We start from the raw sequence: 17589 nt of genomic DNA on the forward strand, positions 1-17589 counted from the left end.
TTTCTTTTCTTTTTTTCCAGATAAGACATATATTTACCACTTTTAATTTTGTATTTACTAGTTCTTAGGGAAACCATATATATAGTACATTAATTGTGTCAATTTGCAAAAGAGAAACTGAATCAAAGAATTTAATTCAAACAGCACGAAAAGAGAAGGCAGAGAGAAGTGAAATGAATAAATATTTATTTTTCATCTACAATAAGACAGTTATAAATTTACCATCTCATTCAATCCACACAAAAGTCCTATGAGGTAGTAATTGTTTTCCTCAATTCACAGATGAAAAACAGTAGTTTAACTGAAATTTTCAATAATGCTCAGCTATTAAATTTTATATTCAGCTTAGTTTAATTTTTAAACTCTAGCCTGCCATAAGAGCTACTTATTACAAATTCATCACCAAATTTGGATTTATTTAAAAAAAATTTATACCTTAAGTTTCAGTCTTTGTACCTTTTACAAACAAAATGGAGCTTCTTGGTTGAGGACTCAAGTAGTGATTCTTTGGTTTCCTGTGAATTTGTAGGATTCAAATATTTCAGTACCCAAGCCAAAAGCATTCCAAATCACAGAGGTGGAACAGGAATGTAAACTGTTACTTATATTTTAATGCATGTTGTGTGGTTTGTGTGTATATGCCTATAGAGAGATATATTCAGTTACATTCTACATTAACTATTGAACTTTTAAACTGTAGGTTTTTAATACATATCTTTATTGGAGTATAATTGCTTTACAATGTTGTTAGTTTCTGCTGTACAACAAAGTGAATCAGCTATATGTATACATATATCCCCATATCCCCTCCCTCTTGAGCCTCCCTCCCACCCTCCTTATCTCACCCCTCTAGGCCGTCACAAAGCATGGAGCTGATCTCCCTGTGCTATGCAGCAGCTTCCCACTAGCTATCTATTTTACATTTGGTAGTGTATATATGTCCATGCCACTCTCTCACTTCGTCCCAGCTTCCCCTCCCTCCCACCCCGTGTCCTCAAGTCTGTTCTCTACATCTGCGTCTTTACATCTGCATCTTAAACTGTAGTTTAGTTGATGATTTTGTGTTTGTTTTGGCTGTTGGCATATTGGGTCAACATAAATACAAAAATTGACATACGGAATAAAGTGCTTCTCAGTTCTACTATGTTTGAATCATTATAAATTATACATGATGGCTATTAGCAAAATTATTAATAAAGTCTACAAATTTAGTGTACCTTTTTGGGCTTTCAGACTAGACATCCTCTTTGAATCTGTAAGGATTGAAAAACATGTAGGAGTTCATGCTCAGGTTAATTTATTCCAAAATGTATTTGAAAGTACACAGATTAGAGAAAATCTATTTGGTAAATGTACCTTAATTCTCCATTTCCCAGCCATATTGACTAATTTTTTCTCTCAGGCTTTTTGTAATTGACTCTTTCCTAGAACTTAGGTACTGACAATATGCTGCTAATTTTCCAGTTTTCCAATTTGCACAGAATCAAATTAGAAAACCCATAAAAACTCTCCAAGGTATAATTGAAGCTTTGGAATTCATGAAATGAAATTCTGATGTCTCAGTAAATCTAGTGTACATTCAGGCTGCCTTTCAATGACTTTGGAAGTGAGTCTAGGCATTGTTCACATGATACAGTATTGTTAATAGGGCAATAGGGTTTCAAGACAAACAGATTAATGAATCAAATATCATCCTGTGTTTGTCCTCTATGTGGAAATTTTATGTAGGAATAATAAAATGCTATTCCCATTAAAATAGTGTCAATTTCTCAATACTTGAAATCAAACAAATCTTTCCTTCCTTAAAAGATTTAATGACCCAGAAATATATAAAATCACAATTGTTCAATAATATGTGGCATTTTAATTCTATTTTATGAGAAGGGTCTGATATATTTTATATATATATAAATATAAAAAATATTAAAAATATAAAAATATAAATTATATATATATATTTATATATATATATATAAATTATATATATATAAACTGCTAACCGCCAGTACTTGAGAATGAGACCTTATTTGGAAAGAATTGTTGCAGATGCAATTAGTTAAGTAAGATGCTGACATCCTGGAGCGGGGAGGACTCATTATCCGTTACCACTGTTGTCCTTGTAAGAAGACAGCTATGTGCAGACACAGAGATACAGAGAGAACACCATGAGATAACAAATGTTATCCAACAGAGGTTGGAGTTATGCAGCTGTAAGCTAAAGATCATGTATGATTGTCAGCAAACCATTAGACGCTTAGAAGAGGCAAAGAAGGATTTCCCTACAGGTTTCAGAAGAAGCAGTGGCCCTGCTAACATCTTGATTTCAGACTTCTAGCTCCAGAACTGTGAAACAACAAATTTCTGTTGTTTTAAGTAACTTAGTTTTTGGTACTTTGCTATAGAAGCCCTAGGAAACTAATACAGCCCCTTCAACTACAACCTAGGAAACTTGTTTCTGTTTTTTTTCTAATAGTGTTATTAAGTATAAATCCTAGAATAAAGTATAATTTATGAAAATTCTTTTAGAATTTAGTTTCAGATGGTTAAGGAATAATTCCCTTTCTAAAAGTGAAAATTTTAAAGCTGGAAATGAATCAGAGCAGCAGTGTAAAATTTGAAATTAGCATTTTTGCTTCCGTGTATGTGTGTGTGTGCATATGTGTGTGTATGTTCCATGAATATGAAAGAGAAAAATATAAATTCATTCAATGTATTGTTAGCACATCCAATTTCATTGCATAATGGATATTGCTTGCAATAATTTTCATTTATCAAGTAAAACTCAGTGATTATGAAATCAATCATTTGGAAAACAGCGTAAGCAGGAACAGGAAAATAAAGGAACCAATAATGAAAATCATTTTAAATTGTTCTTATTCAGAACTGCATGTGCTTTTCAAAACATTGCTCTTGTTTCTGAGAAACTAATTACAAAGTATATCAGAGTATATATATTTAACTGCAAGTTCTCCTCCTCCTAGCAGAAAGTTGCTGCTAGGCACATCAGATAGTGGGGAAAAAAATATAATTACCTGCACCAATGGTATGGTTCCTTTATTAGAGCCAAAGATAATAACAAAATCACAGGATAGGTAATTTCTAATGAATGTGACCGCATGCAGGGTGCAAGTGGCCACACTATTTATACAATTATATACGCACACACCCCTGTTGTCTGTTTTCTCTGTTAAGCACATGGATCTTAACAAGAGACTGATGTACATCAGTATTGCCATATTGCTTTAAAAAGCTTTGTGTCATAACTTTTGGTAATTAAAATAGTTTAGTGATAACATTATTATATTAATTAAAAATTATAGATCCCAATTTTCTCCCATCTCCTCAGAACTTATAACCAGAAAATTTCATATTGATAAACTGTGTAATCAAAAATTAAGTTATTGATAGGAACAAATTGCAAAACAGAAGTGAATATTGTCATGTTACATTTAAAGTTGTAGCCTTAATATTCTGGGTTGCATGCCAATATTTTGAACAGGCTTTACAAATAACTTAAAAAATAAAAGATAAATTTATTATTCATTCATTCAATGCCAGACACTGAAGATGGATTTTATGTTATCACATTTTTTTGATATATGAAGTTCAATGTTACTTTCCTTTTCAATATTACTTTTTAAAATTTATTTCAAAGGTGTAAATATGTATTGCTAAAATGTCATCTACTTTTCAGGCACATGCAATCACACCAGGCTTTTCTCTAAAATACCTGTAGACAGAAAAAATAATTTAAAAATTGCACATTACTGAAAACTAAGACCACCATTTAACCCTACATTTTATTGAAAATATCTCTCTGCTCTTATGTCAGTAGTGCCACATTAAAAGAACAAAACAACAAGCAAACAACTACCAGGCTTCAGTTTATATAATCTGGGTACCAGTCATGAAATGGATATAGCCTATTAAAAATGTGTTCTCTGTCCCCTAAAAGTTGGAAAATCCTAAGGTTAGTCATACTCTAAAAGCCTTCCAATAATGATTGAAAGTAAGGGAATATGTTTAGGGAACAGGAAAAACCAGGGAGAGTACAAGAATATTATAGGAATGATTAAAAAATTTTATATGTGAACATCAGTGCTCTTTCTGGCATCCGTCTTGCACTACCAAGCTATACTCTTTCCAATATTTTACACAAAACAATTCACAGTGCAGACACGTGGTAGAGCAACATTATATGAAATTAAAAGTTAATAGAAGAAATATATTTAAAACTCAGAATTATGTAGAAAAACGTCTCTGCCTAGGAGAGAGAAAATTTATCTTATTTTTGGAACAAAATTGTCTATATTGAAGGTGTACAACATGAACATTTGATATATACACAGTGAAATTATTACTACAGTCAAGCTAAGTAACATCTCAGAAAGTTACCATTTTGATTGTGAGCTGAGTGCACCTGAAATCTACTCTCCTAGCATATATTGAGACCATTGATAAAGACCATTCTATTCTCTACTTTCATGAGTTTGAATTTTTTTAATATATTCTAAATATAGGTGATATTATGCAGTATTTTTCCTCCCTCTTTCTGGCTTATTTCACTTGCATAATGTCCTCTCAGTTTATGTGTGTTGTTGCAAATGGCAGGATTTCATGGCAGAATAATATTTTACTGTTTATATATGTATACATATATATCACATTTTATTTAATATGTCATATTTTCTTTATCCATTTATTGGTCAGTGGACACTTAGGTTGCTTCCATAATTTGGCTATTGAAAATAGACTGCAGTGAACATGGGAGTGCTAATATCTCTTCAAGATAATGATTTCATTTCTTTTGGATAAATACCAAGAAGTAGAATTGCTGGATCCTATGGTAACCCTATTTTTAACTTACTGAGGAACTTCCATACTGTTTTCCATAGTTGCTATACCAGTTTACATTCCCACCAAAGATGTACAAGTGTTTTGATTAATATAGCTTTGTAGTATGTTTTGAAATCAGGTAGTGTGCTGTCTCCAACTTTGTGTGTGTGTGTGTGCGTGTGTGTGTGTTCTCAAGGTTGCTTTGACTATTCGTGATCTTTTAAGATTCCACTAGAATTTTATAGCTGTTTATTCTATTTCTGTGAAAAATGCCATTGGAATTTTGATAGGGATTGCATCAAATCTGTATATTGCTTTGAGTGATATGGTCATTTTAACAATATTAATATAATCCATGAGCATAGAATATCTTTCAATTTATTTGCATCTTCAATTTCTTTCATTAATATTTTATAGTTTTCAGTACACAGGTGTTTCACAACCTTGGTTAAATTTATTTCTAGGTATTTTATTCTTTTTGATGTAATTGTAAATGAGATTGTTTTCTTCAGTTCTCTTTCTGATAGTTTATTATTAGCATATAGAAATACATCCGATTTTCGGTATTGATTTTGTAACCTGCAAATTTACTGAATATATTTATTGGTACTAAAAGTCTTTTGATAGAGTCTTTAGGGTTTTCTATGCATAATATTATGTCATCTGCAAGTAGTGAGAGTTTCACTTCTTCATTTCCAATTTGGATGCCTTTTATTTGTTTTTCTTGCCTATATGCTCTGGCTAGGACTTTCAATACTATGTTGAATAAAAGTTGTGAGAGTGGGCATCCTTGTCTTGGGCCTGATCTTAAAGGAAAAGTTTTCAGGTTTTCATTATTGAGTATGATGTTAGCTGTGAGCTTGTCATATATAGCCTTTCTTATGTTGAGGTACATTACCTCTACACCCACTTTATTGACAGTTTTTCATCATAATGGATATCAAATTTTGTCAAATGCTTTTGTTTGCATCTACTGAGATGATCATATAATTTTTATCCTTCATTTTTTAATTTCTTTTTTAACATCTTTATTGGAGTATAATTGCTTTACAATGGTGTGTTAGTTTCTGCTGTATAACAAAGTGAATCAGCTATACATATACATATATCCCCATATCTCCTCCCTCTTGCATCTCCCTCCCACCTTCCCTATGCCACCCCTCTAGGTGGTCACAAAGCTGGTCTCCCTGGGCTATGTGGCTGTTTCCCACTAGCTATCTATTTTACATTTGGTAGTGTATATATGTCCATGCCACTCTCTCAATTCATCCCAGCTTACCCTTTCCTCTCCCCATGTCCTCAAGTCCAACATCACTAATCATTAGAGAAATGCAAATCAAAACTACAATGAGGTGTCACCTCACACCAGTCAGAATGGCCATCATCAAAAAATCTAGAAACAATAAATGTTGGAGAGGGTGTGGAGAAAAGGGAACCCTGATGCACTGCTAGTGGGAATGTAAATTGATACAACCACTATGGAGAAGAGTATGGAGGTTCCTTAAAAAACTAAAAATAGAAATACCATATGACCCAGCAATCCCACTACTGGGCATATACCTTGAGAAAATCATAATTCAAAGAGTCATGTACCTCAATGTTTACTGCAGCTCTATTTACAATAGCCAGGACATGGAAGCAACCTAAGTACCTAAGTATCCATCGACAGATGAATGGATAAAGAGATGTGGCACATGTATATAATGGAATATTACGCAGCTATAAAAAGAGACGAAACTGAGTTATTTGTAGTGAGATGGATGGACCTACAGTCTGTCATACAGAGTGAAGTAAGTCAGAAAGAAAAACAAATACCATATGCTAACACATATATATGGAATCTATAATTCATTTTTTAAGTGTGATGTATCACATTGATTGATTTGTGGAAGTTGAATAATCCTTGCATCCCTGAAATAAAACCCACTTGGTTATGATGTATAAGCATTTTAATGTATTGTTAAATTCAGTTTGCTAATATTTTGTTGAAGTTTGTATCTATGTTCATCAAGGATATTGGTCTGTCATTGTCTTTACTTGTGGCTTCCTTATCTGGTTTTGGTATTGGGTTAATACTGGTCTTGTAAAATGAGTTTGGAAGTATTTCTCCTCTTATGTTTTTTTGAGGAGTTTGAGAAGCATTGCTGTTAATTTTTTGAATTCTTGGTGGAATTCACCGATAAAGTCATCTGGTCCTGAACTTTTGTTTTTTGGAGGTTTTTGATTACTGATTCATTCATCTTAATAGTAATCAATCTGTTCAGATTTAGTATTTCTTCATGATTCAGTCTGAAGGTTGTATGTTTCTATGATTCATCCATTTATCAAGGTTGTCCAATTTGTTGTTGTACAGTTATTCTTAGTAGTTTCTTATGATTCTCTGTAATTCTGTGATATCAATTGTAACATTTTCACCTATAATTTTGAGTTCTCTCTCTTTTTTTTCTCCATGGGTCTAGCTAAAGTTAGTCAAATTTGTTCATATTTTCAAAGAACCAGCTCTTAGTTTCACTGATCTTTTCTATTGCCTTTTTTAGTCTCTGTTTTATTTCTGCTCTAATCTTTGTTATTTCTTTCCGTTAGTTTTGGGCTTCATTTATCCTTCTTTTTCTAATTTCTTGAGGTATAAAGGTGTTTATTTTAACATTTTCTGATTTCCTGAGGTAGGCATTTTTTGCTATGAACTTCCCTCTTAGTACAGCTTTTGTACATCCTGTAAATTTTGCTATATTACATCTCCATTTTCATTTGTCTCACTGTGTATTTTTTAATTTTCTTTTGACTTCTTCTTTGATCCATTGATCATTAAATAGCATCTTGCTTAATCTCCACCTATTTATTACTTTTTAAGTTTTCCTCATGTAATTAATTTCTAGTTTCATACCATTGTGGTTGGAAATGATGCTTGATATGATTTCAGTCCTCTTAAATTTATTGACTGGTTTTGTGACCTAGCATATTATCTGTCTTGGAAAACCCTCCATGTGTATTGGAGAAGAATGTGTATTTTGTTGCTTTGGGATGGAATGTTCTATAAATATGTGATAAGTCCATCTGGTCTAATATATCATTTCAGGTCAATGTTTCCTTATTGATTTTCTGCCCGAATGAGCTATTCATTGATGTAAGTGGGGTATTGGAGTCCACTACTATTATGGTATTGCTATTTCTCCCTTTGGATCTGTTAATATTTGCTTTATATATTTAGGTGCTCCTATGTTGTGTGTATAAATATTTACAAATGTTAAATCTTCTTGTTAGATTGACCCCTTTATCATTATGTAATGCCCTTCTTTGTCTCTTATTAAAGTCTTTGTTTCAAAGTCTATTTTGTATGATATAAGTAGAGCTAGTCTAGCTTTCTTTCGATTTCCATGTACATGGAATATCTTTTTCCCATTCCTTCAATTTCAGTCTGTGTGTGTCCTTACGTCTAAAGTGAATCTCTTGTAGGCAGCATATGGATGGGTCATGTTTTTTTTTTTTTTTCATCCATTCATCCACTCTATTTCTTTTGGTTGGAGAATTTTGTCCATTTTCATTTAAAGTAATCACTAATAGGTATGTGCTTATTGCCATTTTGTTCATTGTTTTCTTGCTGTTTTTTGTAGTTCTTTTTTCCTTCATTCTTCTCTTGATCTCTTCCTTTGTGGTTTGATGACTTTAGGAATATGCTTATATTACTTTCTCCTTATTTTGTACTTACTATAGGTTTTCCTTCGTGATTACCATGAGGCTCACATATAACAACTTTAATATATAACAGTATATTTTAAATTGATAACAACTTAAGTTTGATCCCATTTAAAGCCCAACATCATTATTACCCCCATGTTTTATATTCTTGATGTCACATTTTACATCTTTTTAATCTTGTGAGTACCTAACTAATTATTCTTATAATAGTTATTTTCACTACTTTTGTCTTTTAACCTTCATGCTAGCTTTATAAGTGATTCATCTACTACCTACTGTATTTACCTTTGTGCACAGAAACTCTATATTTAACTTCTCCTCCTCCCACATTTTGTGTTTATTGATGTCACAATTTATATATGATGTACCCATTTAACACATTATTATATAGTTATTTTAATATTTGTCTTTTAACATTTACACCAGAGTTAAAAGTGATTTATGAAGCACCATTATAGTAGTAGAGTATTCTGAATTTGTCCATATTCTTAGCTTTATAGTGAGTTTTATATTTTGATGTGTCTTCATATTGTTAGTCTTCTTTCATTTTAACTTAAAGAAGTCCTTTTAGCCATTTTTGTAAAGCAGGAGTAGCAGTGATAAACTCCCAAAACTTTTTTTCTTTTTGGTACACGGGCCTCTCACTGCTGTGGCCTCTCCCACTGTGGAGCACAGGCTCCAGACACGCAGGCTCAGCAGCCATGGCTCACAGGCCTAGCTGCTCTGTGGCATGTGGGATCTTCCCGGACCGGGACACGAACCCGTGTCCCCTGCATCGGCAGACGGACTCTCAACTACTGCACTACCAGGGAAGCCCCCCCTTTTTTTTTTTTGTCTGAGAAAATCTTTGTCTCTCTGTTTCTGAAGACAGTTTTTCTGGGTAAAGTATTCTTCACTGGCAGTTTTTTTCTTACTATACTTTGAATATATCATTCCACTTTCTCCTGGTTTTACAAGTTTCTGCTGAGAATTCTGCTGATAGTCTTATGTAGCTTTCATTGTATGTGAGAATTTATTTTCTCTTACTGTTTTTAAATTTACTCTTTGTTTTTGATTTTAGACAGTTTTATTATAATGTGTCCTAGAGAAGATCTTTTTGAGTTGAAACACTGCAGACCTCTGAGCTTCATGAACTTGGTTGTCTAAATTTCTCCCCCAGTTTATGAAATTCTCATTCATGATTTCATTAAATAAGCTCTCTGACCCTTTTCTCCCTCTCTTCTTCTTCTGGAATTTCAATAAGACATAATTGTGTCTCTTAATGGTATCTCATAGTTCATATAGGCTTTTCTTTCATTCTGTAGGTTGCCTTTTCATTTTATTGATGCTCTCCTTTGCTGTAAAGAAGCTTTATTTTTAGTTTGGTGTAGTCCTACTTTGTTTAATTTTGCTTTTGTTGCCTTTGCTTTTCATGCCAAATCCAGAAAAACCATTGCCAAGACTGTTGTCAAGGAGCTTACTGCCTATGGGTTCTTCTTGGGGTTTTACAGTTTCAAGTCTTAAATTTAAGTCTTTAATACATGTTAATTTCTGTGTATGGTATAAGATAGGTGTATAGTTTCATTCTTTTGCATGTGGATATCCAGTTTTTCCAATATCATTTATTAGATAAACTCTCCTTTCCCAGTTGTATATTCTTAGCTCCTTTCTTATTATATAAACATTATTAAACCTGGTCCCCTTTAACCAAAGAAAAATTCTATTCTAAATATTAATACCTAGTTACCTTAAAGAACTAGTATAGAAATCCCCAGGGTGTATATGAATGCAGTTTCACTCATTAAGGAAAATTATTTTACATTCTAAGATCTCATGATAATATTTTGTGATTCACAAGTCCTATGGTTTGGTATACTATGTAGTTATTTTAATGCTTCGATTATCTTTTATATGGTCTAGAAATCATGGTCTTCTAATATTCATTTTCTTTTATGTACTCCAAATAGTGATATGTTAACGAGGAGTTTTCCATTTATCCACACCCATTGGAAAAATCTCTTTTGCTCCATTTATTATAAAAGACCTTATTGTCATAAACATAGTGCTAAATATCAAGGGTAAGTGGGCCTTGGGAACCAATCCTGTCTGCACATTGCAATTAGGGTTTCCTAGTCAGTCTGTTGGATGATTTTCGTGTAGCTGCATGCCATTTTATGTGTCCCTCCATTTTAAATTATACTATAAATAAGTTCCTTCCAATTATCTTTAAGCATTTACTTATGGAAAATACTGCTAGATTATTGGTAATTAAAAAAGAATTTACTGTAGTGATATGAAATTTTTTTTTTTTTTTTGCGGTATGCGGGCCTCTCACCGTTGTGGCCTCTCCCTTTGTGGAGCACAGGCTCTGGATGCGCAGGCCCAGCAGCCATGGCTCACAGGCCCAGCTGCTCCACGGCATGTGGGATCTTCCTGGACCGGGGCATGAACCCGTGTCCCCTGCATCGGCAGGCGGACTCTCAACCACTGCGCCACCAGGGAAGCCCTATGAAAATTTTTTTGTTTGATATCTCATAGGAATTTTATCATTGGCCTTTGCCTGAATAGTGTATTATCTTTAAAAGTCTTTCCAAGGGGTTATGTTTGTGTATCCTGTTGCTTATCCAGGACCCAGGAAAGATGAGTACAGTTGTTTGTAATTTTCAATGCTTCAAACTTGACCTGACAAGTACTTTCTTTACAATAGGAGATAACTGATCTACAGTATCAAAAATGTAGACCAAAAAATGTAAAATACAAAAAATGCAGAAATGTGAAAAAATGTAAAATACATATATAAAATATAATCTAAATTTTACTTTGTAAAGATCTTTGTGTGAGAGGGATAAGATTATGTGTGCTTTTTAATCTTTTTTATTTCTGTATCTTGAAAATTTTATATTACCATTAAAATTACATTTTATATTTATACATGGTCTACACTATATACTAAATGTAGCATGAAGTATGCTTAGTGATTCTAGATAATTTCTCCCTTCAAGTTGTGGGAAACATTCTTAAACTTAAGAGATTTTACATGAAAGGTTGCATGTATGAGATAGCTTAAGAGCATAGGGTAAACCAGGACTGTTTAGACTAGCCACTAAAAATTGTCATTCTCTTGGTATTTAAATTCATATCGCTACATTCAAGTGTGATATTCAAAGTACAGAACAGACTCTGGCTATAGGGCTGGTTCAGGATGTGAGAGTAACCCTGCCCCCTATCTTCTATGGATTTTCCCTTTAGTTTTTACATCTGGGGATACCTAGCAGAGGGTCCTAAGAAACGTTCCACTTGCCTAGAATAGCTGAAATGGTCTCAGTATGCTCAGGACAGTAACTCTTTAGCCACTTGCATCATTATTTTAACTACCAATGCAGCTGTCCTGGTGCATGTGAAGTGAATATGGCCTCTGAGTCTGACTCCTGTAACTACTTGATGGGAAAGTCAGTGGTCCAAGATGTGACAAGGATTCTTTCTTCCACTGGAAAGGATAACAACATCCTAGGATCCTCCACCTGCATGTGAAGGGAAGAGTTTAACAGAATACCCATGTTTCTTCATCTATTCAAGACAGGGAACAGAGCTAGATACTCTGATGAATAAGAGCACTTGCCCTTTCGGCATTTTAAACCTATAAAGGGGCAAACAATTCTAACTCATAGTACACAGTTCTTCAGCAGAATTGTGCAGATACTCCAATGCTCTAACCATGACGAGATTACTTGAGGCTTCTTGGGGGAAATGCCACCTAAGCCTATTCTTAAAGTTAAGGTGGAATGAAGCAGGCAATGAAGTGAGGGTTAAATTCTGGGCAGGAGGTGGTAGTTAAAGCAAGTACAAAGTCATAGAGTTGAAAATAGCAATAGAATGGTATGGTCTGTGAACAAGGTATTCTGAAAGCAGGAGCATAGAATGAAACGGAAGGAGCATTATGTGAGTGTAACTAGAAAGATATATAGGATGCAGACCATAAAAGACTTTAAAATAGTTTGGAGTTTTCCTCAAAAGAAATTAGCGGGGTTTGGAGGCAGGTAAGCAAGCAATCACATTTATATTTTAGGAAGATCACACTGGTTACAATGCCAAAGCTGGATTGGAGGAAGAAAAGCTGGAGGTACAGGGACATTTTAAGAGGTTGAAGGAGCAATCTAGGCAAGAGATATCCTAAGTGATAGAAAAGCCTTTACTGGGTAAAATTAGTCTTCTTCAAGGGATTTGAAAACAGAACTGATGAGCATTGTTATTCAGTAGGGGTGAGAAAGAAGGAGCAGAGATGCCTTTCAAATTTCAGGCCCAGGTAACCACATGGAAGCTAAATATTGTCAGTATGAATCATAGCTCTTTCCAAGGCCAGGTATCAGAACACAAGTTTATTGGGACATTCAAAATATGCCATTGTACATGTGAGGACTGTTGGCCAACCACTGTGTTTATCTCAATGCAAATGTGGTATCTCATGGAAATGATCAAACCCCTGTGTTCACTCCCTAAAGGCTTTTGTATCTAGCTGTTGAAATAGTACTTTGAAAGATCAAGGTCAGGTTTGAATAGTAAATCCCACTTCTCCATATCCCAGCAGAGGGTTTGATGCATGGATAAGAGTGATTGAATATAAGTGAAAAATATATAAGTATTCTTTGTGCTTAACGACTTAAACTGCTTTATCCAAGACTTCAGTTTTCTCCCACTGATAACCACAGAAGGCTTTCAAGACAGAAATTATGAAAAGAAAAAAACCTTATATTTGCCTCTGATAATGGAGGGGGAACCCATGAAAGACCAAAAAAAAGAAAACAGTAATTTTTGGTTTTGTTTCCAAAGGGCTTTATTTGTTGTGTTTTGATTCTATTTTGTCTTGTTTTAATTTGCTTTTTCACCTAAACATCTTGATGTGCTGTCAGATCTCAATATCACAAAACACTAGCAATATACTATTACATGGTTTAGTATTACAGTAAGGCAAACATACCTTCAATGCACACATACACTCTCAACATATATATATATTTCTTCTTAATAAATTTATTTATTTATTTATTTTTGGCTGTGTTGGGTCTTCGTTTCTGTGCGAGGGCTTTCTCTAGTTGCGGCAAGCGGGGGCTACTCTTCATTGCGGTGCGTGGGCCTTTCACTGTCGCTGCCTCTCTTGTTGCGGGACACAGGCTCCAGACGCACAGGCTCACTATTTGTGGCTCACGGGCCTAGTTGCTCTGCGGCATGTGGGATCTTCCCAGACCAGGGCTCGAACCCGTGTCCCCTGCATTGGCAGGCAGATTCTCAACCACTGCACCACCAGGGAAGACCAACATATTTTTTTTTAAATCACCTAGAAAGAAATTCACCCATCTTATCTTCCCTGATAACTTTTTCTTACTTTTGACAACATAGAATGTTCTCATGGAAGAGAAGGTATTGTGGAGACAATACAAAACAGAAGAACTATTTCTACATATTGAGAGCTATGAGAATATATGCTGCAATTATAATCGTACAGCAAAATAAAAGTTACAGCTAATTAAACCTCCAGTGAATATCCAGTGCTCTTCTTTTCCCTTAGAAAGTTGTACTCAAGATAACCCAATTAAATTATGCTATGAAAACTTTGCTGCAGTGTTTCAGATTACTTCCGAGACAAAGAATAGCAGTTCCTAAATGGTGCAGTTCAGCCAGTTCCTCCTGACCTCAATATATGGATCAACAGTACACCCAAATGTGATCTAATTTTATCATGTTCCTTGGGGGGGGGTTTCTTTTCCTCCCTGTCTGAAACCCTCAATTATGATTCCTTTGATGGACCAGTCTGCTTCCATGACTGACATTTGGATCCTAGTTTTAAACTGTATTTCATTCTATTCAGTAATAAACATTAATTTTTTTTTTTTTTTTTTTTTTTTTTAGTATAAAGGGGATGCTGTTTTTTAGGAACCCTGCCTATAGCTACATAAGAGAACTCTTGTCTGCTGGCAAATGCTTTTCCTAGTTTGTAAAGTAAAATCAGAAATCAAACACATTGATATTGATGCTGTACAACAACTGACCAAAACCAATAATAAATCATACAGACAAAATAATACAACCTAATTAAAAAGTGTCCTCTTGCAACACCTGTTTAGACTTAAATTTTAGTGCAGTTCTTTTCCTTAGTACACTCATGTTGATTGAAGTTCAAGCTGCTCAAAAGGAATAATCCAGAGAGAACGTGTTAAGATGTCCCTTAAGGTCCTACATGACCTTGAAAACTATGTAGAATCAAAATGCTGCACAGAAACCTCTGATTCGGTATACATTTTTCTTAAAAAAAAAAAGGAAAAAAGAATTCATTACATACTAGTAATTTTATCAGCGTGAAATAAGTTGACCACTATAAGGATTTAGATTCATTTTAATTACTTTAATTATATTCATTATTTTAAGAAATTATTTAGATGGTTGATTTTACATAATTCATAACTGATTCACTAAATAAAATTACTAGTGCTAATATTATGGTATTGTGTTTTTAATTTCAAATTCCACTTGTTCATTGCTAATATATGGGAAAGTGATTGACTTTTGTATATTAACTTTGTGTCCTGCAACCTTGCTATAATCACTTACTCTAGATATTTTTTGTTGTTGATTCTTTCAGATTTCTACATAGACAATTATATCATCTGTAAACACAGACAGTTTTATTTCTTCCATCCCAATTTGTACATTTTATTTCCTTCTCTTATTGCATTAGCTAAACTGGCAGTAAAATTTTGAAAAGGGATAGTGAAAGGGAACATTCTTAACTTTGTACCTGATCTTAGTGGTAAGACTTCACATAGTTCACCATTAAGTATAATGTTGGCTGTAGATTTTTTTGTAGATATTTTCTATCAAGTTGAAGAAGTTATTTATTCCAAAATAACCGAGAATTTTTAACATGAGTGAGTCTTGGATTTTGTCAAATGCTTTTTTCTGAATCTATTGATATGCTTATGAGATTTTTCTTTTTTAGCCTGTTGCTGTGATGGATTACATTGATTTCTGAATGTTGAACCAACCTTGCAGACTTGGGATAAATCTCATTTGGTTATGGTGTATAATCCTTTTTTACCTTGTTGGACTTGATTTCCTAATATTTTGTTGAGAATTCTTACATCTGTGCTCATGAGAGATATTTATCTGTAGTTTTTCTTGTAATGTCTTTGTCTGGTTTTGGTATTAGGATAATACTGGCCTCATAAATGGAGTTTGGAAGTACTCCTTCTGCTTCTATCTTCAAAAAGAGACTGGAAACTAATTTTTATTCTTTTATTGAAGTATAGTTGATTTACAGTGTCACATTACTTTTAGGTATACAGCAAAGTGATTCAGATATATATATATATATATATTTCAGATTAGTTTACATTATAGATTATTACAAGATATTGAACATTGTTTCCTGTGTTATACAGTAAACCCTTGTCACTTATCTATTTTATATATAATACAGTGTACGTGTTAATCCCTATGTATCCTATTAAGTCCTATGTATCCCTCCCCTACTTTCCCCTTTGTTAACTTTAAGTTTGTTTTTTATGTCCATGAGTCTGTTTCTGTTTTGTAAATAAATTCATTTGTATTATTTTTTAGATTCCATATATAATTGATATCATATGATATTTGTCTCTGTCTGACTTACTGCACTTAGTATGATATTCTCTAGGTCCACCCATGTTGCTGCAAATGGCAATATTTCATTTTTTATAGCTGAGAAATGTTCCATTGTGTGTGTGTGTGTGTGTGTGTGTATACACCACGTATTTGTAAATTAGTCATCTGTCGATGGCCATTTGGGTTGCTCCCATGTCTTGGCTATTAAAAATAGTGCTGCAATGAACATTGGAGTGCATGTATCTTTTCGAGATAGACTTTTTGTATTTTCTGGATATATGCCCAGGAGTGGGATTGCTGGATCATATGAGAGCTCTATTTTTAGTTTTTTAAGGGACCTCCATAGTGGTTGCACCAATTTGCATTCCCACCAGCTGTGTAGGAGGGTTCCCTTTTCTCCACACCCTCTTCAGGATTTATTATTTGTAGACTTTATGGTGATGGCCATTTTGACCAGCATGAGATGATACCTCATTTTGATTTTGATTTGTACTTCTCTAATAATTAGGGATGTTGAGTATCTTTTCATGTGCCTTTTGGCCATCTGTCTTCTTTGAAGAAATGTTTACTTAGGTCTTCTGTGTATCTTTTTTTTTTTTTTTTTTTTTTTTTTAGTTGTACAGAATGTTTTAAAGTTTATGAACAGGATCTGCTGACAGCTTAAAAAATGGCTAAATTTTCCTGGAAATCTCTTAACATAACTGCAATTTTCCTCCAGATAGGATTAATCCCTCCCTTCTGGAAATTCCCATAGAACTTCATCTGTGACTATCCCAGGTCATCTTCTTCTACAGTGGTCTTCTGAGATACACGTTTACTTCCGAGACATATATCTTCCGAGATATATATATCTTATGTCCCCTACTTTACCGTTAAACCTGCTCAAAGCCAGCTCCTCGTCACTAGGCTCTTCAACTGCATAGGGGTCGTAGTCATCTTGGAGGCGGTTCATGGCAGCCTGCCCCCTCCGATACCGTCTTCTGTGCATTTTTTGATTGGGTTTTTTTTTTTTTTTGATATTGAGTTGCATGAGCTCTTTGTATATTTTGGAAAATACCCTTTGTCAGTTGCATCATTTACAAATATTTTCTCCCAGTCTGTAGGTTGTCATTTCATTTGTTAGTGGTTTCCTTTACTGTACAAAATATTTTCAGTTTGATTAGGTCCCATTTGTTTATTTTTGCTTTTACTTTTTTTGCCATGAGAAACTGATCTAAGATAATATTGCTACGATTTATGTCCAAGAATGTTTTGCTTATGTTCTCTTTTAGGAGTTTTATGGTGTCATGCCTTACATTTAGGTCTTTAAACGATTTTGAGTTTATTTTTGTATTTGGTTTGAGGGAGTGTTCTAACTTCATTGATTTACATGAGGCTGTCCAGCTTTCCCAGCACCACTTGCTGAAAAACTGTCTTTTCTCCATTGTATATCCTTGCCTCATTTGT

Source organism: Mesoplodon mirus (assembly GCF_964341445.2).
Source record: "Mesoplodon mirus genome assembly, chromosome: 10".
NCBI lineage: Eukaryota > Metazoa > Chordata > Mammalia > Artiodactyla > Ziphiidae > Mesoplodon > Mesoplodon mirus.